This window comes from Hemicordylus capensis, chromosome 3 (assembly GCF_027244095.1).
Source record: "Hemicordylus capensis ecotype Gifberg chromosome 3, rHemCap1.1.pri, whole genome shotgun sequence".
NCBI lineage: Eukaryota > Metazoa > Chordata > Lepidosauria > Squamata > Cordylidae > Hemicordylus > Hemicordylus capensis.
In genome coordinates, this window is record NC_069659.1 from 284,940,113 (window position 1) to 284,955,897 (window position 15,785).

Below are 15,785 nucleotides of genomic sequence, written 5' to 3' on the forward strand. Positions count from 1 at the left end.
GGTTAGTTCTTACCAGAACAACTTGTTAATTTTAATGCAAACTGTCCTGAGCCACTTCAGGAAGGGCGGTACACATTGAATACACATTGAATGAATGAATGAATGAATGAATGAATGAATGATGGGATTTGTTCAACAAAAATGTCTTTCCCTGTTATACAGCTCTTTTTAAAAAATGAAGTTAACATGGTAGCTGTCCACAGTGCTGAAATATGGACTAGGAAAAACAGATATCCTAGTCCCCATTGAAAAACATTCCCCATGGACACCTCAGCAACAACTCTCTTAGTGTGTTTTGTTCAGAAGACATAGTGGCATTCATTATTTTTGAAGGGCTGATCATACATTGTGTGGAGCTCAAAGAGGGAGGTATTTTTTGCAAACATTTCAACACACTGTGAAAAGTGTCCCTTTTGGGGAATTGGTTCCTGTTTTGCTACATTACTTAGCATGATAGGGAGGATCATCTCACTTGACTTGGGAAAGGGATGTCTCCTCTCCTCTCCCAACATCAGTTTAGAGTGAGAACAATGCATTAGCTCTGGTGATCCTCAGTGACATCATCATCTAGAGAAATCTGATTGTCTATATGGAGGTACCATGACAATACAGAATTTACTACATTGTTCCTTATTAAAGGTAAAGTAAAGTGTGCCGTTGAGTCGGTTTTGATTCCTGGCGACCACAGAGCCCTGTGGCTGTCTTTGGTAGAATACAGGAGGGATTTACCATTGCCTCCTCCCGTGCAGTATGAGATGATACCTTTTAGCATCTTCCTATATCGCTGCTGCCCAATATAGGTATTTCCCATAGTCTGGGAAACATACCAGCAGGGATTCAAACCAGCAACCTCTGGCTTGATAATCAAGTCATTTCCCCGCTGTGCCATTAGGTGGCTCTGTTCCTGATTAGCTGGGTTCTATTGGGAAGGAAAATGGTGCTGAAACAGCAACAGACAGAGGTAAAGAACATCAGCAAACTTGTAATTAAACAAACAAGCAGAACTACTGTTCAGAATTTAGGAGGCTAATTTCCTGTTCTCATTTCACCTTTTTCATGAAATTTGGCATAGCTCACACATGAGGCAGTGTAGTTCAGTGCTGAGCATCAGGGTGCATTGTTTCATTTTCCATCTTGTCACTGACCTACAGAAGTATGCAACCTTGACTTCAGATTTTGTTGAACTAAAGCTCCCATCATCCCTGGCCACAATAAGTTATGACCATGGATGATGGGAGTTGTAGTTTAACAACAGTTGAAGACCAAGGTTCCCTACTCCAGCCTACGGTTTGATGCCTAACAAGTCACTTACTTTCTTCTTTAACATCTGGCTGTGCCTGTTTCACTGTTATCCGATTTAATGCAGTTATTCTCTCAGGCATTTTACATGTATTGTTGTTCCTAAAGTCTAATATATATTATATTCTTTGCTGCTCCGCTTAAAACTAAGTATTCAGTAAAGGATTTCCTTAAATCAGAGAATGGTTCTATGTGAATGTGTTTAGATATTGTTATACTCACACAAGCTCTCACAGAGGAAAGTTCATCCACACAATTTTTCCTTTCGCAAGAACATCTCCTGTGAAATTCTGTTTCCTAGCAATCATGTGATATGATGCCAGGATGTACCAGTGATGGTTATATAAGTGATGCTGTGGAAGTGATAAAGAAGCTACAGCGGCTGGCGGGGGGGCGGAGCTGGGAGGCCAAATGTAAATAAAGCTATAATTCCAGTTTCATAGCCTTATAACAGGATTCCTGTGAAATCTTTAACAAGCTTTCTAAAAACTGTGATGGAGTCTGAGGAGCAAATGGCCACTGGGAGAGCATTCCAGAGTCTGGGGGCAGCAACAGAGAAGGCCCTGTCCCGAGTGCACGACAGCCGAGCCTCCCTCATTGTCGGCACCCGGAGCAGAGCCCCCTCAGATGACATTGTCAAGCGGGCAGCAACCCTTGCGAGCAGGCGGTCCCTCAGATACCCTGGGCCCAAACCGTTAAGGGTTTTAAAGGTCAAAACCAGCACCTTAAATTGGACCCAGAAACGAACTGGCAGCCAGTGCAACTCTTTCAGAATGGGTCTGATGTGCTCCCATCAGGCAGCTCCGGATAAACCCCTAGCTGCTGCATTTTGCACTAGCTGCAGTTTCCGGATATTCTTCAAGGGCAGCCCCACATAGAGCGTGTTACAGTAATCCAGCCGTGACGTGACTAAGGCATGGGTAATTGTGGCCAGATCTGCATTCTCGAGAAAGGGACGCAGCTGGCGCACTAGCTGAAGCCGTGCAAAGGCACCCCTGACCACCATTTCCACCTGAGCTTCCAAAAGCAGAGCCAGGTCCAGTAGTACCCCCAAGTTTTATACTTGCTCCTTCAAGGGGAGTGCAACCCCAGTGAATGAAAGCATTCTAGGTCTCTAGCTGAACGTTACAGTCACTTGATCACCCATCAAAAGTAAGCCCTTCTGTTTTTAACTAGTGATGCCACAAAAGTTTGCAAGGCTGGAATTTCTAGGAAACCTTGCAGTTTTGTTGAGCCACAATGCAGTGTAAATAACAATGGAAATTTGAACTCTGCTGACTCTCTACTGATTTTCAATGTAGTTTCACTAAATGAGGAAAACTTCTATAAAATGCTGTGCTATGTTGTGAGAATTGGAAAAAAGCCCTGAAATTCTCAAGGGTGACAGATGGGGGCAGCAATCCCAGTTTTAAAACAAACCTGAGAACTAGTTAGCACAATATTTGTTTGGCAACTAAAAAATGCATCACCCCTAAGAGACATTAGTAAGTTGAATGTATTAATAATGAGCTCCATTACACACACACACACATGCCCCACACACATGCAGTTTCAAAAACACTAGTTATAATAAATCCTTCAAATGTTGGGAATGCACAGATGGATGTTTAATCAAGCCCAGTCTGAGCACATGGGTGCTCGCAGCTAATCCAATTCTCATCCATTCATTAGGAAAGATATAAATCACTCAGTGATTGACATAAAAGGCTATAAGTCAAAGTGGATTCTAAGGAGCTATATCACCAGTGGAACTTATGAGACGGGACACTGAACAAACTTCTTCATGCCCATTTTCCTGCTGCATAAATGCTTACTTCTTCATGTCCACTTTGCTGCTGCATAAATGCTTACAACTATGCAAGGTTTGGTTGCAAGATTATTTTCAATTTGATATTTAACAGAGAACAAATAACCCAATGATCCCCTATTCATGATTTTCCATCAGTGAGAAGCTGCTTTTTGGAATTTACAATCACTTATCCCCTCCTCTTGTCCATTAGGTTGTAAGATTTTTCAGATAGTTGATCATCTCTCATCACCTAAAATAACATGTGATATTGCCATGAAACAGAGCCCTAAAAGGTTTGTACCCTGGGTATTTAAGAGAACGTCTTCTTCGTCTTGAACCCCACTGCCCATTGAGATCATCAAGAGAGGTCCGTCTGCAGTTGCCACCGGCTCGTCTGTTGGCTACTAGGGCACGGGCTTTTTCTGCTGCTGCCCCGAAGCTTTAAAATGTGCTCCCTGCTGAAATAAGTCTCCACATCTCTGACAACTTTTAAAAAGTCTTTGAAGACGCATCTGTTCACCCAGGCTTTTAATTAAATAGTGTTTTAATAGTTTTAACATTGTTTTAAAATTTTAAGTTGTTGTAATGTTTTTAACTTTTTCTGTTGTCATTTATTTTGTTTTATTGCAAACTGCCCAGAGATGTAAGTTTTGGGAGGTATAAAAAGATTTTAAATAAATAAATAATCTAGTATTTTTTCTGCCTGTTTCTCAAAACGAATTACAGAAAGTTAAAATTAAGATAGCAACCACGCTTAATTGATCAGTGGTAGTCAAGAAATAGTGGCCAACACCCTAACTAACAAAGCATTGATACAGCAGTGTTGCATTTCTGATAAAGGCTGCAGTGGCACACAGAGGAGGGAAAAAAGATCTCCCCTTCCATCTACAACTGTCTCCTGTGCCACACAGAAACATGTTTCTGAGGCTTAGACACACATTTTTGGGTGGTGCAGGCAGCTGAAGAAGGAAAGGAAGATCTTTTTCCTCTCCTCATGTGCACTACTGCAGACTTAGTTTGGAATGCAACCCAGTTACACCAGTGATTCGTTAATCAGGATGTTGACCAGTGATTGCAATGTTATTGAACTCAGTTGACTGAGGGCAGATGGAATGCATCATCCCAGTTTTTGGGAGGCTACATTGGCTTCTGGTCTCTTTCCAAGAAGAATTCAAAATGCTGATTTTAACATTTAAAGCCCTACGCCTCAGGACCAGGGTATTTAAAAGATTGACTTCTCTCACATGAACCTTCCCAGACCTTAAGATCATCAAAGGAGGTCTTGCTCTGAGTCTTCCCATCTTCTGATATGATATGATTAGAACCTTTTCTGTCATGCAGCCCATCTGTGGCACTCCTTCCCAAAGACTTTCACCTAGCAGCATTATTATATTATTTTTGGTGCAAGGTTAAGACATTGTTCTTTGCCCAAACCTTTTAGGTCAGTGTGGGGTGGGCGACACACAGCATATTGGCACAGGGGTTGCAATTAGCATTATAACCATGTACATAATTACTGAATGAATGTGGCTTGAATAGTAGAAATAGTAAACATTCATGATTTGGGGGTGGGTCTCTCTCTCTCTCTCTCTCTCTCTCTCTCTCTCTCTCTCTCTCTCTCATTAATGTAGTCTTTAGGAAAGCAGGCAGGTTTTTAAACATCATCGAATCAAGCAAAATGTAAATCTGAGCCCTAGTGGTTATCAGTTCGTTCTTTAGCTCACTAATATCCTTGCAGGGATTTCAGTTATCACTCCCAGAACTGGCTAAGCTTGCAACTATTCTTTAATACGAGGTCTTTAAACTATTCTTTAATACTGCCAGGTCTTGGGGTTTGATGTGAAGGTTTAGGATTTTAACTTTCTTCTCTGGGACATCAAGGGAAGGAGTCAAATTTCAGGATAAGGATTCAGAATTAAACAAGCAGGCTGTTTTCTGCTTGTCTTGAGAGCTTTTGCCTCCCCACCACCATTCCTAATTCATCACTCTCCACCTTGAAGCAGCAGGCAGTCACTCCTAGGTTCCTCCCCTATTCTGCCAGGCACCATCCCTTAATAACCTCCAGGATGATCGGCCCAAGGCCTAGCAGCACTATTCGTTGCTTAACAGTCTCCTGATTTGCTCAGACAGTCCTATATTAATAATAATAATAATAATAATAATAATAATAATAAATCATTTGTCTCCATAGCCAGTAACCTTCACTCATTTTAAATTGCTTCTTCCAGCATGTTTTCTAGAAGTGTTTCTTTCTTTTCATTATGAACTCCTCCTGTCTCAAAACATTTCCTTCTTTCCCTCTTCTTCCCCCCGCCCCCAGTTTCTAACAAATAAGCAACGTTTTTTGGTCCTTGATAGTTTCTTCTTCTTCAGTTCACTGAACCTGCTTTAAAAAAAGCAAATCTCCTCACCAGTGCTATTCTCCCTTGTGCGCACTGACGTATCTGCACAAAGGGTGGAGATCTCACTGGCAGTCCAAGAGGAAGCCTCTACATCAGGCAACCCCAGTATTTGAATGGGAATGGCAGGAGCACTTTGATGGGAGTAATCTATCTCCATCACTGTAATGACCATTCCCATTAATCGGCCATAAACTAATAAAGTAAGCACTTTCCCCTTTGTATCCCCACCCCTCCAAACTTCATTAAGTCTTTAGTACATTAATATGTCTTACTTAGTGTCTGTTAAGCCTCTTTTTCTCTACATACCTGATGAAACATCTCCCATGGGGCCGCTGAAGCCTTGACAGCTCAGGCCTCAAGTTAGAAGCCATCACTAGGCCTCGTTGTTACGGCAACACCACACTTGCTACATGCACAGCAGGGGGAGAAAACAGTGAAGGGAAGGGGAGAACTGTAAAAGAACTGCTACACCTCCAAATTAAATTTGTGATGCCAGGCATCAGATGGGCCCACAGCCAGAGATTAATTCGCCTGATCAAGTTATAAAGAGCGCTGAAGCTGGTAATCAATCTTGTAGCTGTCAGGGAGATAGGCAGTGGTATTAACCTGGCAGGACTCACGGAAATGCAGGCCTCTAATTCTTTTCACAATGACTATTATTTCCCTGGCCTATTTTATCTGGTTGTGGCAATGATGTCAAGGTGGGGTGGGATTGATGGCCTGCCTTCCTCATTCTGTCCAAAAGATAATTCTCTATTATCGAGATTTCAGTTCCAATTTTCTTTGACTACCATCCTCCACTCAAAAGTTTGTCAAGCAGCTGGGAGTGGGGGGGTAGGAATGAACATCAGGGCCTGCTAATTCTTCAGATACTTCTCACCCACCCACCCTGTCGCCTATTCACAGTCAACGTTGATTTGCTGCCCGAACATACTTGAGTCACCTATTTACTACTCAAAACTGGGTAAAGAGAAATGGAAAGTACACGGTTTTCCAACTCCTTTTTCTCATGCTTTTGGTTGGAGAGGGGAGTCTTCTCTTCAATTATGAATCCATGACTAGGAAACCATTAATTAATCTGGTGTGGATGTGTGATTAATTGGGTTGCCAGCTTTGACTGAAGCTATTTCTGGAGGTTTTTCTCCCCTAATATTTTTTCTCAATGTCTTTCACAGTATCAAGCCACTGAAATCCTCAGGTTTCCTTTCAATAGTAACTTGGAGATTGATGCCAATTCCTCGAGACTCCAGGCCAATTCTTGAAGTTTGAAAATCTTAGTAAATAATCCAGAGGCAATGGTGTATTGTCAAATCCTGAGGACTGATTCTAGTGGTGATACAAAGGTTAATTAGGAATATAATAGGATGTGGTATGCTCAGACAGGGGTATTGAACTGGCAGCAATGAGACTGAGCAGCAATGAGGACTGCAAGTCATATCTAGACCAACTAAATCTATGAGTTCTGTAGAACTTTTCAGAGAATTCCATATAGCATTATTTGACCCTTACTCTTGAAAGAAGGTGATTCAGCTCTACTTGTCTATGGTGCAAGCACCAAGTTTCAGTGTCAGATCCATTTTGGGAGTGATTGGTTTAGCTGCTCTAGAGAGCTTTGGTAACTGAAGAGCTCTGGCATGCTTTTGAATGACACCTTGCAGGTACAGATCAGATGGACAATTTCAGAACCTTTCAGCAGAAACAGACAACAATTGGTTTATATGTACGCTTATAGGTAGAAGTCCTGAGTGATCTAGCTTACAAATGTTTAAGACTGAGCTCTGTTATTCCAAGGCTGATGGAAGTGCTTGCTAATCTAATTTCAGTCTAGAAAATGGATATTCCCTCTCCACAAACAATTCCACTACTCAGGAACAGCAAGGAAGACCAGGGAGTCTGAATCTATGGTTAGGCATCAAGCAGAGGGAATGTATTATGTTCCAGTGGCACGGACACCATTGGACTCAGCGGTGAGGGGGCTGCCCCTGGGACATGGGAAATACGGAGCCCCCCAGTGCACCCCTTGCTGTCAAGGCTGATGCCAAGTGCTGCTTCTGGGTGTGCTACCCAACACTAGCCATTCCCATTCTGTCTGTGTCAGCACACTGAAGTAGGGGGCATTACTAGCACCAGGCACAGACACATGGCCCATCCAGCTAGTGAGTGCTTTCTGCAGCAGCCTGGCTGGGCACGTCTTTCCTCTCCCTCACCCTTCGTATCCATGTGCTAATACAGGTGGAAGGGGCATGGCCGGCATACACAGTGGTGTATGTGTGGCACCTACCCTCACATCCTGTCCCGGAGCTACTGTCAACCTTCCTACTCCTAGGCACCTGATAGCTTCATGGATGAACAGCAGCAGCCCACTAGTAACTGAGAATGTTCGCTAGATATTCCTGGTAGCACCACTACAGCTCTAAAGTAAGAAATGAGAATACTGAACAATTGCTATGCTGCAAATTATTCTGATGATGCTGTTGTGCATGCTGAAAATACTGATACATGTGCTGACGCTGCAGCTCATTCTGATGATACTGTTCTGTGCGAGGGCCGGATTAACGTTATGAGGGGTTTAAGGCTACTGGGAGAAAAAGGCCTAAGTATGAATTTCATGATACAGGTGGGGTGGGGTGGGGTGGGGGGGTCATCAATCATTTCATTGTTACAATATTTCTTAGTCTAGGATTTATATATATATATATATATATATATATATATATATATATATGTAAGTTCCTCTATAGGGAAAAAAAGCCATCACTTTGTACAAACCAAATTTTAATGGGACAAAAGATTTCTGATGGCTCTGCTATTGTCACTCAGCTGTTACTTCAATGTGAAATCAAGGACCTAAAGAAAGCGCTAAAAATATGCATGACCTAAGGTTTATTCATCTATGGGTTAATTCAGCCTTATCTGTGTGCCCACTTCTCCATGCAGTGAGAAGTTTAAGGTGTTCAGTGCTTCTTGGATCCTAGCTTCCTTTGGAGGATAGATCTCTGGAGGTTTCTGGAGTCTTTGTAATTTATTTACAGATATACAAGTTGTGTATTCAATTGAGTTGAAATTCCAGAGCAGTCCTTCATACCCTAGTTACCAGAGAGTGGCCCTGGACCCCAAGGTGCTTCAGTCTCTCCTTGATGACTTCATTTCAGTCTCTCCAAAACAATCTCTACCTTATACAGAATGCTGCCTGTACAACTCAAGCTGCTGCTTTTCCCCCCTTCCACATTTACACATCACCGTCTCTCATCAAGTGGAAGACATGTCCCATCATTCAAGACTTAATGGCTTCCCCCACCTTCTAGAAAAGTTTCCCATCAAGGATACTCCAGGATAATCTCTCAAGCATTTACCTTAAGAAACATCAGCCAGCCTCTTGAACCATTAGCCCAACAAAGCAATGCCAGCCAGCATTCATGATGGCAAACTTGTTATAATACAGTAGGCAATTCTGTAAAGGAAATATTTGCCCAGTAGACTTCTTCGGGCATGAGTTAAAATTACCAGGGTTAATAGTATTTTCTAAAAAACTTCAACAAACCTTTCTTCCTTTCTAATCACAATTTCTTGGATATGGCACCTCAAAGCCGTGTGTGTGTGTGTGTGTGTGTAGTGATGATGGGAACTAAAAAGGCAAGGCAGCAGGACCAATGGGAGATAGAAGATTATCCAGTTACTGAACAAACTTTTAAATTGTCTGCTGCTTAACAAATCTGCCCCTCAGCTCCTCTGTACCTTTCTTGCTTTTTATAGCTGCCTTCTGCATATTATTTATTTGTATTATTTATTTGACTGTTGTTGCTTTAATTTTTATTTACCCAAGCCACCTTGAGTACTTCATTTAGGAAATGGAAAGCGGATATAAATATTCAAACAAACAAACAAACAAACAAATAAATAAATAAATAAGGGAGTTATTTATTTAGTTAAGGGGGGCAATTTTGAGAGAAATAAGGGTTGCTTCTATGGGTTTGCATCTTTATCATCAGTCTCAACCCCCAAGTCCATCTGCAGCTCCTTCTGCCACCTCTCTCTGGAGGGACAAGCCTGGAACCTAGACTGTATGACCAACTGTCAGGGCTCCGGAGAGATTTCCCCTCACATGCCAACATATCTCTGTTTATGTCATAAGTTTGTGTAGATTTTAATGAAAAGTTGCCTCGAGAACCAATCTTAGCTGAAAAGCAAGGCTTAAATATAATCAATACATAAAGCTATAATAGGAGACCCACTAATCGTTCCACAATAATTCTCCCACTTTTGTCCTGGATACTGCAAGGTATGGAGACATAGCAAGCTGCCTCATACTAGGCTGGTTCTCACAGGTGTTAATTGGGTAGGATGTTTAGTGTCCTACCCAGCTTTGGGAGCTGAACACTCTCTCAATTTTTGATCATGTGTGAGTAAAAATCTAGGTGAGGGCGGGAGGAGTGATTTTGTGGGAGCCTTGCATTAGATAGGACAGCCTTTCCTCCTGCCTCATGAAACAGCTGGGTGCAGGTGCTGAGTAGGTCAGCGCCATCTTTCCCAGTGCGAGACTCCCACACAATCACTCCCCCATCTCCTACCTAGGTCTTTCCTCACATATGATCAAAATTTGGGAGCACACACAACTCCCAAAGTTGGATAGGACACTTGTCCTACTGAGTTTATGGTTATGAGCAGTGGCAGAGCCAGCCGAATGGTGGTCTGATGTCATGTGCAAAGGGGGCGTGGCCCAGGCTTGGGATAGCTTGTGTGAGCTCTCCCCATCTCATTTCCAGGCGGCAATTGCTGCCTGACCGCGTTTATTTCCCTTCCTCTCCCTCCAGCGAGGGTAGGGGAAGGGAAATAAATGCTGCAAAGCAGCAAACACTGCCTGGAAATGAGATTAGGAAAGCTTGCTCAGGGCACTCCGGAGCCTGGGAACACCCATGTGCGCGTGATATCACACGAAAATGGTCTCCGAAAAGCCCCAAGCGAGTTCTCCCAATCTCATTTCCTGGCAGCACTTGCTGCCTCGATGCATTTATTTCCCTTACTGTCCCTCCAGTGAGAGAGAGGAAGGGAAATAAATTCATCCAGTCAGCAAGCGCCTGGAAATGGGACCAGGAGGACTGGGGTGGATTGTCTGGCAATCGGGCCATGTCCCCTTTGAGCATGGAAGCATGTGCAATGTGGGCTCCGGTGGCCCTTTTCATTGGTGGCCTAGGTTCTTTGAACCCTGTTGCTCAATGGTGGTTCTGCCCCTGTTGTGAGAAGAAGCTAACTGAATCAGACCCTCGGTCCACACTAACTGGGAGTGACTCTCCAGGGTTTCAGATAGTGATCTTCCCCACATCTACCTGTACAGGAACTGAACCTGGATCCTTCTGTATGAAAATGTGCTCTATCTTTCAACTATGGCCCCTCTGCTGTGGTCAAATGTGGTCTGCCTCTCACAGGTTTCCTTCATCCCAAATCTTCCTTTTACCATACATGTCTCTGGCACACCTATGACCACAAATCACATTCCATGACTGCAGCTGGTGCTGGACCACAGCGAAAGGCTAGTTTGAGAACCACTGTTCTAAATGCTACCAGATCATTGTGGCATAATGAGGACAGAATGGGCTTCCATCCTGTTTTGTCACTCTTTCCAGATTTGAACATTGTGTTTCAAGTGGTCTCTTTTCTGATAGCCATGCACTATGTGGGAGGTGGCAAACCCACTGAGAAATGTATTGGGAGTGAAGGATGTATGGGATTATTGCCAGTTCCCAGCAACATCAAGTCTTTAAAAAGCTTTCTGCTTCCTAATTCACTTTTCTTAAGCCAACTCTTATGAACAGTCAGTCTCAGTATTACATCTCCTTTTATACAAGTACCTAAATAAGATAAATGCTGCCAGGACATGGAAACTTCTTGAAGAAGAAACATGTGAGTTGAGCTGATATTGTGAAAAATATTGTGTGGGGCGGCGGAGGGTGGGAGGATATCCAGGAATAACTTCAGTCAGAGTTGGAAGATGTATTTCTTTCTACCATCATCAGACAATCCAGAATTTAGGAATCACTGCCCTAGAAATCATGTATAAAAGGGCCAGAAGCTACAAGTGATGTATGGCCACTCTATACATCTGGGAAGCCAAAGTCGTCTGTGTTGATTTTGGCAATAGCTTTGCAAAGGAGGCAGAAATGATGCTCTTTCTGTGGGTGTGGTGTGGTGTGATCTAGTATTATTACAGAGATATCGCACCTATGCATTCTGAGTGGCGGGGAGGGGGGCGGGATGCACTATAACCTATATGCCTATATTGCAACAACCACTAAGAGCTATAAAGTGGGGCAAGGTTATTGTTGTGTAAAATCTATCCACTACCACTAGAGGAGGCTTAAGAGCTATAAGTGCTTTATGGTTTTGGTTTTTGGTTTTTGCAAAGGGCCCAATTTTTTCTACAGATTAATTAATCTGGAATAACCAGCACCCTCTGGTTACATTATCACAATCAGCAGCATAGATTACAATCCCCATTCCACTTATAAACATGCATTGAAAAGAATGGAAAATGCTTTCTTTTTGTCACTCTTTAACCACCCCCAACGGTGAGTAGGATCAAGAAGGTATGTTTCAGCTAACTAATTCAACTTAAGTTATTTTGAATACATGCCCTGAGGCTTAAAGAGTATAAGGAAAGTGTTTATGTTTACCCAGGTCTGCAAGGAGAAATGCTAGGAAATGACTTTACACACCTCTTGATTCCCAGTCTGGGTCTTATTATTATGGTAAGTGAATGATGCCATACCAATAGGTTTCAACCCAAACAACACAGAACATGTTAGCTACTTCTTCCCATTCTTCAGTTAGTTTAAACCTCTGATTAATAGCTGAACTTTTCTTCTTAACAACTCCGCAACTCATCAAACACACACCTGCTTTTCTGCACTTGCAATACATAACATGCTAACTTCTCCATCGTCCAAAGCCAAGAGCTGCTGTGGAATGTTGAGGCCAGGCATGCTCCATTTCAAAGTGCCAAATGTGTGCTTTTTGGACATGCTCCAGTGTATTTTGGAGAAGATCATAGCCAACACATTTTCTGATTAATTCCTCCCTCCCAATCCTGGGAATGCTCCATCTATCTCAGAAATGTCCAATTGGGTATCTCTGCAGTAGAAGCAACATCATTTTCTTTGCATCTTTTTCCTACTTTAAAGGACCAGAGGGAGTCTCTTTTTTATCACGTTGGATAGGATTGTTAGAGGGAATGATGCTAACTGAGCCAATAATAAAGTGGATAGAAAAAGCTCTTATGATCTAGGCCATTATGAACAGTAAAAGATAAAGATGTTGGGATATCTTATTCCAGTCTACTCCATACATCTGGAAAAGTAGGCTCTTGCCTACTAAAGCTCATGCCATGATATATATTATGTTAGTCTTTAATGTGCCAAAGGACTTGTTTGTTTTTGTGAAAGTGAGTACAATCTTCACATGCTTGAAGCTGGATAATTAATCTTATTCTAGTATTTGAGGGCATTTTAATTTATAGGCCTCTTACCCAATCATCATGTTTTAGAATTAGGGGTGTGCACGGACCAAATTCAGACCGACCCACCGGTTGCAAACCGGTCCGGTCGAACCGACCAGCCAGCTGACCACTGGTTTGAGTCGTTATGTGTATGTTATGTGTATGTGTATGTTTAAAAGTTGCTTGTGATAAAGAGGATAAAGCTTAGGGCAGCCAGTGAGGGCAGACTGCGTGGGGGTGGGGGTGTTGGCGAGAGCGATGCACCTTTAATAGTAAATGAGAAAGTGCTGGCAGTTTACCAATCCAAAACTGCTCCTGGAAGCAGCAGCTGAAGCTGTGCTTCCCCCGGCTGCATGGTCCTGGCCTGACACTCACTCACCTGGCTGCTGCGCATGCGGGGAGGCCATTTGCATGGTCTCTCATCTGTGTGGTCACTCATTTCCGTGGTCACTCACCTGGCCTCCACACATGCATGGAGGCCAGGTGAGTGAGTGCCGGGCCGGGAGTTGCTCCTGGGAGGAGCACTGCAGCTTCCAGGAGTGGTACCAGACCGGTAAGCTGCCAGCACCTTCTCATTTACTCTTAAAGGTGCCTCGGTCTCACTGCCCCCCCCCCCCCCCACCGCCAGCGCTGCCTGCCTTCATTGGCTGCCCTAAGCTTAATCGCCTTTATTACAAGCAACTTTTTAACATATGCATAGCTGCTGGAACTGGCGAACCAGTCCACTCTGAACTGGGCCAGTTTCAGTTTGATCTCGGACCAGACTGCCTTTCTTGAGGGCCGGTCTGTTTGTGATCTGACCCGGTTCTCAGTGGACTGTTTCGCTATCGAACTGTTCCTGCACACTCCTATTTTGAATAATTTAGAGCTGCTGGTACTAGGATATGCTTTTTTGTACTTTCCTTGCTATTATTAAGTAACCAGAAAAGTACAAATGTTACAGTCACTCATAAGTTACAATTCATTAACTCAGAATTATTCTAATTCAGAATATTGATATCCAGATAAGAGAGGAAAGTTGTCAGTAACTGTAGCTGCCTTAACATTAAATAATATCAACCCAATTACTGATCGATTGAATTTTGTCTGTCCAAGAAGACAAAATTCTTTTATTACCTCAAACAACCTAATATATTTACTCCTTCCACCCCAACCCCTTGCAAAAGTGTAAGTTTATAACATTTTGTGTTAAGTCTAGCATTTAATTTTCCATTCTATAATTGTTTGTACCTTTGGCTTTTTCCAGTGCTGAACAATAAATACTCCTGCTGCCATTAATAGATGCTGCACAACTTCAACCTCTTGCACAGTTATTATATGTTTTAAAAGCCTAATATAATAACCATGGATCTAAAGGAATTCATTAATCAGTCATGCAACATCAGCTGAACATGAGTCAAATGTGTGATGGAGCTGCAACCCCCCGCCCAAAAAAACCCTTATGAGATTTTTGTCTGCATTAATAGAATCATAGTTTCCAAGTCACTATAAGTAGTAGTTCCTCTTTATTCTGCACTAGTTGACCCTCATCTAGAGAACTGTGTCCAGTTTTGGACGCTGCAGTTTAAGAAGGATGTAGACAAATTCAAGGGGTTCAGAGGAGGGTAATGTGTTTTTGCTTAACCAATTCATTGATCCGGGCCAGCTTTTGAATGGTGCTTTAGTTACTTTTATTCCAATCCTGGATTAGAGGTGGGGCTAACAAACAGCCAGCAGCAAGACCATTGAAGGAAGACTGCACTTGCTTCTCTGTAAATAATTTCTATCTCATTAAACTGTTAATATTTCCTATTCAACTCCACTGTCTTGTCCTTCTATACAACTCTTTCCTCTTTTATGAACAACAAAGATGGTCAAGGGTCTGGAATAAAAGTCCTATGAGGAATGGTTGAAGGAACTGTCCATTTTCTAGTATTTCCCTTGAATCTTTTGTTAGGATGTGAGCCCCTTTGGGACAAAGAACTGTGCTTTCATTCCTCTGCTGTCTAAACTGGTTTGTGAAGTTTGTATTGAAAAGTGGTACACAAATATTCTTAAATAACAAATTAAATAAATATGCTTGTGTAATTGGGCAGGACCACCAAATATGTATAAGATTGCTCAGAAACTGTTGCATTGCCAACAGTGTGATTGCTCTTTTTTTCTTGAAACATTTGGGGCATTAATCTCACCTGTAGAGGCTGTAGATTTTTATCCTATTTAGATTAGATGAACATATACTGAGAGAAGCTGGAGTGGAAGAAGATGAGCGTGGTTTTAAAGTTGGAGAAAGAAACATCAATAACATGCGCTATGCTGATGATACCACTCTTATAGCTGAGAATACGGATGATCTGTAAGCTCTAATGAAAAGGAGCACAGTGAAAAAAATGGGACTATGACCAAATGTAAAGCAGACTAAACTAATGACAACAGGTACAGCAACCAGCCTCAGAATTGATAATGAAGACATTGAAATGGTGGATAGCTTCTGCCTTTTAGGATCAACCATCAACAGTAAAGGATCCAGCAGTCAAGAAATATGCCACAGACTAGCTCTTGGTAGGGTTGCATTGAAGGCATTACAAAGGATATTTAGATACCATGACATGTCTATACCTACAAAGATTATAATTGTTCAGGCTATGTTTTTTCCCATGACACTCTATGGATGAGAAAGCTGGACTTTGAAGAAGCAAGATAGAAAAAGCATTGGCGCTTTTGAACTTTGGTGCTGGAGAAGACTTTTGAGGATACCATGAACAGCCAAGAAAACAAACAAATATAGAACAAATACATCCAGAATTTTCACTCAAGGCACAAATGA

The 15,785-nt window shown here is 42.3% G+C and overlaps 2 long non-coding RNA genes across 2 annotated transcripts in view; one reads left to right on the plus strand and one right to left on the minus strand.

Annotated features, from left to right (window-relative positions):
* LOC128349619 (uncharacterized) overlaps positions 1-6,148 on the minus strand; it is a 60,112-nt gene extending 53,964 nt beyond the window's left edge. Inside the window, exon 1 of the long non-coding RNA XR_008318883.1 lies at positions 5,797-6,148. This is a non-coding gene — a long non-coding RNA (uncharacterized LOC128349619). The remainder of the gene's footprint in view (positions 1-5,796) is intronic.
* Positions 5,903-14,775, plus strand: LOC128349618 (uncharacterized). The gene is made up of 3 exons (XR_008318882.1): positions 5,903-6,051; positions 12,163-12,233; positions 14,226-14,775. It is a non-coding gene; the product is annotated as an uncharacterized LOC128349618 (long non-coding RNA).
* The last annotated feature ends 1,010 nt before the right edge of the window (positions 14,776-15,785 follow it).